The following is a 7,405-nucleotide window of genomic DNA, read 5'->3' as shown; positions in this document are numbered from 1 at the left end:
GACTCGACGGCACTTAACAACAAACAGCAGCTATACATGTGGACCTTGCCAGATGGAATATACAGAAATCAGATCCACTACATCTGTGGAAAGAGGTGATGGAGAAGCGTAATATCATCAATCAAAACAAAGCCATCAATTACCAAGTTCAAGATGAAGGTGAAGAAAATTAAAACAAGTTCACAAGAGCCCAAATATGGCTTTGAGTATATCCCACCTGACTTTACAGACCATCTCAAGAACAGATTTAACACATTGAACACCAATGACAGAAGACCAGACAAGTTGTGGAATGACATCAAGAACATCATATATAAAGAAGGCAAAGTCATGATAAAACAGGAAAGGAAAAAGACCAAACTGGATGTCAGAAGAGACTATGAAACTTGCTCTTAAATGTGGAGTAGCTAAAGTGAATGGGGAAAAGAAAAACAAACTCAGTGCTGTCAAGTTGGATCTAACTCATAGCAATCCTTCTTTGGGTTTCTGAGGCAGTGTTACTATGGAAGTAGATTGCCCAATTTTCCTTCTGAGGAGTGGCTGGTTGGTTTGAACTGCCAGCCTTCTGGTTAGCAATGAAGAGCAGAACAGGAGATTTCAAAGAGCAGCTTGAGAAGACAAAGTAAAGTGTTATAATGAATGGAGCAAAGACTTGGTGTTAGAAAAAGAACAGGGAAGAACACACTTGACATTTCTTAAGCTAAAAGAACTGAAGACAAAAATCAAGCCTCGAGTTGCAATATTGAAGGATTCTATGGAGAAAATATTGAACAATGTGGGAAGCATCAACAGGAAATAGAAGGAATACACCGAGTCACTGTACTAAAAAGAATTGCTCAGTGTTCAACTATTTCAACTCAACTCACTGCTGTCGAGTCAGACCCAACTCATAGCAACCCCTCCTCGGGTTTCCAAAGCAGTATCACTATGGAAGTAGATTGCCCAACCTTCCTTCTGAGGAGTGGCTGGTAGGTTTGAACCACCAGACTTCTGGTTAGCAGTCAAATGTCTTAGGCACTATGCTACCAGAGCTTCTTCAACTATTTCAGGAGGTAGCATATGATCAAGAACCAATGGTATTGAAGTAAGAAGTTCAAGATGCAATGAAGGAATTGGCAAAAAACAAGACTCTAGGGATTGATGGAATACTCATTGAGATGTTTAACAAATGGATGCCACATGGGAAGCACTTACTCGTCTATAACAAGTAATTTGGAAGACAGTTACCTGGCCAACTGACTGGAAGAGATGGATATTTGTATCCATTCCAAAAAAGGTGATCAAACAGAATGTGGAAATTATCAAACAATATTAATATCACATGCAAGTAAAACTTTGCTGAAGTTAATTCAAAAATGGTTGCAGTAGTATATAGACAGGGAAATTCCAGAAATTCAAGCTGGATTTAGAAGAGGATGATGAATAAGGCATATTATTTCTGGTGTCAGAAGAATCTTGGCTGAAAACAAACAATACCAGAAAGATGTTTACCTATGTTTTATTGACTTTGCAAAGGCATTTAACTGTGTGGATCATAACAAATTATGGATAACGTTGTAAAGAATGGGAATTCCAGAACATTTAATTGTGCTCATGAGGAACCTGTACATAGACCAAGAGACAGTCACTCAAACAGAACAAAGAGATACTGTATAGTTTAAAAGCAAGAAAGTTGTATGTCAGGGTTGTATCTTTTCACCATACTCATTCAATCTGTATTCTGAGCAAATAATCTGAGAAACTGGACTATCTGAAGAACACAGCATCAAGACTGGAGGAAGATTCATTAACAACTTGCGATGTGCAAATGACACAACCTTGCTTACTGAAAGTGAAGATGACTTAAAGCACTTATTGAAGAAGATCAAAGACTACAGTCTAGTATGGGTTGATTAAATCTCAACATAAAGAAAGCAAAAATCCTCACAATTGGACCGATAAGCAACATCATGATAAATTGATGAAAGATTGAAGTTGTCGAAGATTTCATTTTACTTGGATCCACAATCAACAACCATGGAAGCAGCAGTCAAGAAATCAGATGTTATATTGCACTGTAAGAGACCTCTTTAAAGTGTGAAAGAGCAAAGATGTCACTTTGAAAACTAAGGTGTGCCTAACACAAGCCATGGTATTTTCATTCACCTCATATGCATGTGAAAGCTGGACAATGAATAAGGAAGACCAAAGAAGAGTTGATGGCTTTGAATTGCAGTGTTGGCAAAGAATACCGAAAATACCATAGACTGCCAGGAGAATGAACAAATCTGTCCTGGAGGAAGTGCTGCTGGAATGCTCGTTGGAAGTGAGAACAGCCAGACTTCATCTCACTTACTTTGGTCATGTTGTCAGAAGGGACTATTTCCTGGAGAAGGATATCATGCTTCGTAAAGTAGAGGGTCAGTGAGAAAGGGGAAGATCCTCAATGAAATGGATTGACACAGTGGCTCCAATCATGGGCTCAAGCATAGCAAGGATGACACATGACTGGGCAGTGTTTCATCCTGTTGTCCACAGGGTTGTTATGAGTAAGAGCTGACTAGATAGCACCTAATAACAACAACAACAACAAACCACAGTATAAAATAATCTAATTTGTGTATTTTAAAATCTTATGTTTATTTAGTGTCAAATTGAAGGGAAAGAAGAGTGGCCATGGCCCAGACTAGAAATACTGATGTCTTTAAATAAGGTGGTGATGAACTGAACATGAAAGATATGGACTAGATTTTGGAGGACATGCTGAATGATTAGATGTGCAGAATGAAGAAAAAGAGAATCAAACATGACACAGTCTGGATTTTGGGTCTAAGCTACTGAGTATAATTATCTAAGATGGGAAAAAATGGGAGAAGACCATAAAGTAGAGATGAGAATGAAGAGCTACTATTTCACTCTGAAATTTGAGATATCTCTTAGAATTCCAAATGGAGAAGTCAAATGGGAAGTTGGATATGCAATTCTAGAGTTAAAGAGAAAGGTTGGGGCTGGAGAAATAAGCCTGGGGTATCTGCATATGGATACAATTATAAAGCCTTGAGACTAGTCTGTTGTTGTTGTTATATGCTATCAAGTTGGACCCAACTCATAATGAGCCCTCCTTGGGATTCGGAGGCAGTATCACTACGAAAGTAGATTGCCCAACCTTCCTTCTGAGGAGTGGCTGGTGGGTTTGAACCGCCATCCTTCTAGTTAGCAGTCAAATGCCTTAGGCACTACGCTACCAGAGCTTCTTGAGACTAAGCTTGGGAGAGACTATAACTAGAAGAGTTGAGGTCACCAGGGCATTATATTTATAGGTTGAGCTAGTGTCAAATCAATCGATAAGCAAGGTAAGCACAGGCTTACTTGTGCTTACTTACAACTCTGTAGTGAGCAGTGAAAAATATGTGAAACCTACGTTTACCTTGCTTATTGCATTATCTGCCCCTACTTTCAAGGCAATTGTCCACTTGGGTGGCAGAGCTCGCCTGCTTATACTGCTTTAGGGTCTCCAAAGGGAAATGCAGCCTCTGGATTTTTGTTTCCACCAAAGGGCCCGGAATCCTGCATCTCTGAGCTGGGGGTGGTGATGAAGAAACCAAAGGGAAATCTATCCCAGCCTTAGCTGCTCCTATTTCACTCCTTCCCCTGCAAAAGCCACTGGGTTTGCTTCCACATGCAATTTATGGCTCGTGCAGCTGCTTTGACAACAGGTTTGGGACTTCTTTGGTTTCAGCCATCAGCCTAGCCCTGTGCAGCCCTCTTGTATCTGCAGGAGCTTAGATGTGTGCTACCAGCCACGCCCATCACAGGGACAGCAGATGTTCTGCAAATGGGGAGGGGAGAGATTAATGTGTCTCCATCCAAATGGCATAGAGTATCAGCTAGACTTCTTCAGGTATGGTCAAAAATTAGCTAGGAAGATAGACTTACCCCACACAGTAGCACAGTATATAGTGTTCCTCAAACTTCTGTTTATTCTGTGACACAGACATATAGGAGTGGAAGCAGGGACCTGCCAACTTCCTTGCCTTATAGCAAAGAGAAGATGGTATTGATTTCCAAATCTTCATCCAAGTTATCTCTCTCTCTCTCTCTCTCTCCTTCCTTCCCTCTTCCACCCTCCCTCTCCCCACCTCGATGCAAACCATTTACCATTAACAAAATATACAAAAACTGGACTCCTCATCTATCCTCATGCCCCATCAAAGTGTGCATCTTCCTAAACTTGTACTCTCCTTAGTCCCCTCACTATAGCCAAGCCTGTCAAGACTTCTTCCCTGTCTCTCAAACCCAGCCCCCCTCACCTTCTCCATAGCCACTGCCTCCTTCAGGCCTCCATCACCTTTTGCCTGAGTTACCTTCTGTCTCCTAACTGGCTTCACTTTCTCCAGCCTTGTCTTTCTAGTCCTTACTCTGCAGCCAGGATAATGTTTCTCACGCACAGGCAAAGACACGACTCCCCAGTTTGAACCCTTCAACAACTCCATAGGGCCCTGAGGGTTAAGTCCAGGTTCCCCAAAATGTTTGCTTTCACCTTTAGGCCTTTGCCTGGCTACTCCTTTTGTCTGGAACTCTTTTAATTCCTCATCCTCTTCTGTCACCCACTGACTCTTACTCACCTTTTAGTTCTCTGTGTAAATATGACTTCCTCATTCCTCCAAAGTTGAACAGCCCTGTACCCTTAGTCTTGTTACTCATACTGTCTCCATACTCATCAGAATCTAGTTTAATTGCCCTTTTGCTTGTATGCGTCCTCAGCTTCTTGCACAGAGCAAAATGTCCACATAATATTTCTTAAATGAATGAATGAATTAATTAATTGATTATCCTGCCTACTCTTCTTATCCCCAAATGAGAGATTCAGCAAAACATGTTCATCCCAGTCATCTACCATTTTTCTGGTCAAAATTGGCAGGAAAAAGAAAAAAAAAGAGTGAAGTAATACAAGATTATCATAGCACTTAAAAACACTTTCAAAATGCACCATAGTGGTATAATATTCTCCACATGTGTTCTTAGTTCCACTAGCTCCCAACTCCTCATGAAGTTTGTTCTATAAATTACCTGAATGCCCAGGACTCATCCTAGACCCAGTAAATCTGAATTGCTGGGAATGATATGCCATTAGGGCAGTTGTTGTTGTTGTTATGTGCCGTCGAGTTGGCCCCGAATCATAGTGTCCCCTCCTTGGGTTTCTGAGGCAGTATCACTACAGAAGTAGGAGTGGCTGGTGGGTTTGAACCACCAGTCTTCTGGTTAGCAGTCAAGTGCCTTAGACACTATGCTACCAGAGCTCCCCTGAATTAGGCACTCCCTTAAGGAGCTCTAGTAACACAGTGCCTAAAGCATCTGACTGCTAACCAGAAGGTTGGTGGTTCAAACCTACCAGGCACTCAGCAGAAGGAAGACTGGGCAATCTAATTCCATAAAGATTTACCATCTTGGAAACCCAATGGGGGTCGTGATGAGTCAGAGCTGACTCAATGGCAGTGGCTTTGGTTTGGTTTGGTTTTTTTCCAACACCTTTGTATTTTCTCCAGACGGATTCCCCTCAACTTACAGACATGTTCTGACCTTGTCTACAGCAAAACAAAACACTTCTCTTTTCTTGTGCTCTTCCAAGGTCCCTGGGAGGAACAAATGGTTCACACTCAACTACTAAATTAAAGGTTTTTGGGTCAAACTTAGACAGTAGCTCTGGAGAAGAGGACTGGCAATCTGCTTCCATAAAGATTACAACCAACAAAACCCTGTGGAGCTGTTCAACTCATTAGCACCTGGGGTCACCATGGGTCAGAATCAACTGAAAGGCACTGGGTCTGGTTTTGGTTGGTGCTCGTCTATAGCTCCTGACCCATCTTGGCTTCCCTTCACTATCACTACCATCAACATGAGGAACATGCCCAAAGTTTCCTTTTGCCCCTTCTTACCAGGATACTACTCTGAGCTGGAAAGAAGGGCTATAGATGCCTTGTTACATATTCTTTCAATCTTATAAAACAATTCAAAATAAATATCCCCTGAAGTCTTCTTAAAACCAGACAGTAGTTTTGCTATGAGTAAATAGTATCTTTCTTGAGCATTGTGCTCTTGTAAGAATTATCTATTTGGGATCAAACTGATTCCTACCCACAGTGACCCCCTCCTTGGGCTTCGGAGGCAGTATCTCTACAAAAGTAGATTGCCCAGTCTTCCTTCTGAAGAGTGGCTGGTGGATTTGAACCTCCAGCCTTCTGGTTAACAGTCAAATTCCTTAGGCACTACACCACCAAAGCTCCCAAGTTGACAACAGCAACTAGTAAGATTAGATAGGAAACTAATGTGAGTTTATGTTGATGGGGGAAGAACAATTCAGAAAAAGAAGGTAAGAATGGTTATACAACTTGAAGAAGTAATCGATGTTACTGAAATATTCATGTGGAAATTATTGAACTGATGTATGTTCTGTGTATATTCTCAATAAATAAATAAGTGCTGCATGAAAATAGGGGGAAAAACACAGTTTGTTTCGGTAGAGTCCTCTATCATCCCCTCTCCTCTTGGTCACAGTCTAAATGTCATTTACTTAGGTATTTTTTCTTGTTGCCCACATTGTTGTTGTTATGTGCCATCGAGTTGACCCTGACTCATAGCGACCCTTCCTTGGGTTTCCCAGGCAGTATCACTACAGAAGTAGGAATGCCCAACCTTCCTTCTGAGGAGTGGTTGCCCACATTAGCCACATTTAACCATAATTCTGAAACACTCTTTCAGTGTAGTTAGGGCAGGTTAATAATTGCCTTATCACAACAGAGCTGAGAGGATGGCCCTTCTCAGAAACTGTTCTCTGGGCCCTCCTCATGGCAGCCCCATGCCTAGTTTGTGTTCAAAGGGCCAAGACTCTCTTTTGGACATGTTGGTATCCACAGTCCACTAAACTTCTCAGCCCTGCCCCCTTCCCTGATATTCCAGGCTCTTCCTCAACTTTTATCTTTCCTGAGCTACATGCTAATAGTATTCTTCCCTGAGAAGCTGAACAGCCACCTCACCAGGCATTATCTGAGATAATTTCCTAGTGTCCTCTGCCCAGGAAATATGTAATAGAGGGTTTCAGTATGTAGGTCTTTTGTGCCATGGGGGAATTTCCTTCTGTTCAACAGGTTTCTGCTTTAAACATTAACCAGATAAGTTTCCAACCTTAGGCTCTGAGGGAAGAACTAAGCTGGAGAAACAGGTGGGACTGCTAATTTTTGTGGATGGAGGGAGACCAGGCAATTTGCACTCACCATTCTCCTGTGCCGTTGTAAGGACCACCCTCCCACGTCTCCTGCAAATGACTCCTGGGATGACAGGGCATTTATCTCAGCTAGTCCATCAGAGGGAGCTCTGATGGTGTAGTGCCTAAGTCATTTGACTGCTATCCAGAAGGCTGGTGGTTCAA

This window comes from Orycteropus afer, unplaced genomic scaffold (assembly GCF_000298275.1).
Source record: "Orycteropus afer afer isolate SDZICR_OR568_19922 unplaced genomic scaffold, OryAfe1.0 scaffold00034, whole genome shotgun sequence".
In the NCBI taxonomy this organism is placed as follows: domain Eukaryota; kingdom Metazoa; phylum Chordata; class Mammalia; order Tubulidentata; family Orycteropodidae; genus Orycteropus; species Orycteropus afer.
This window is presented reverse-complemented; position numbering follows the sequence as displayed.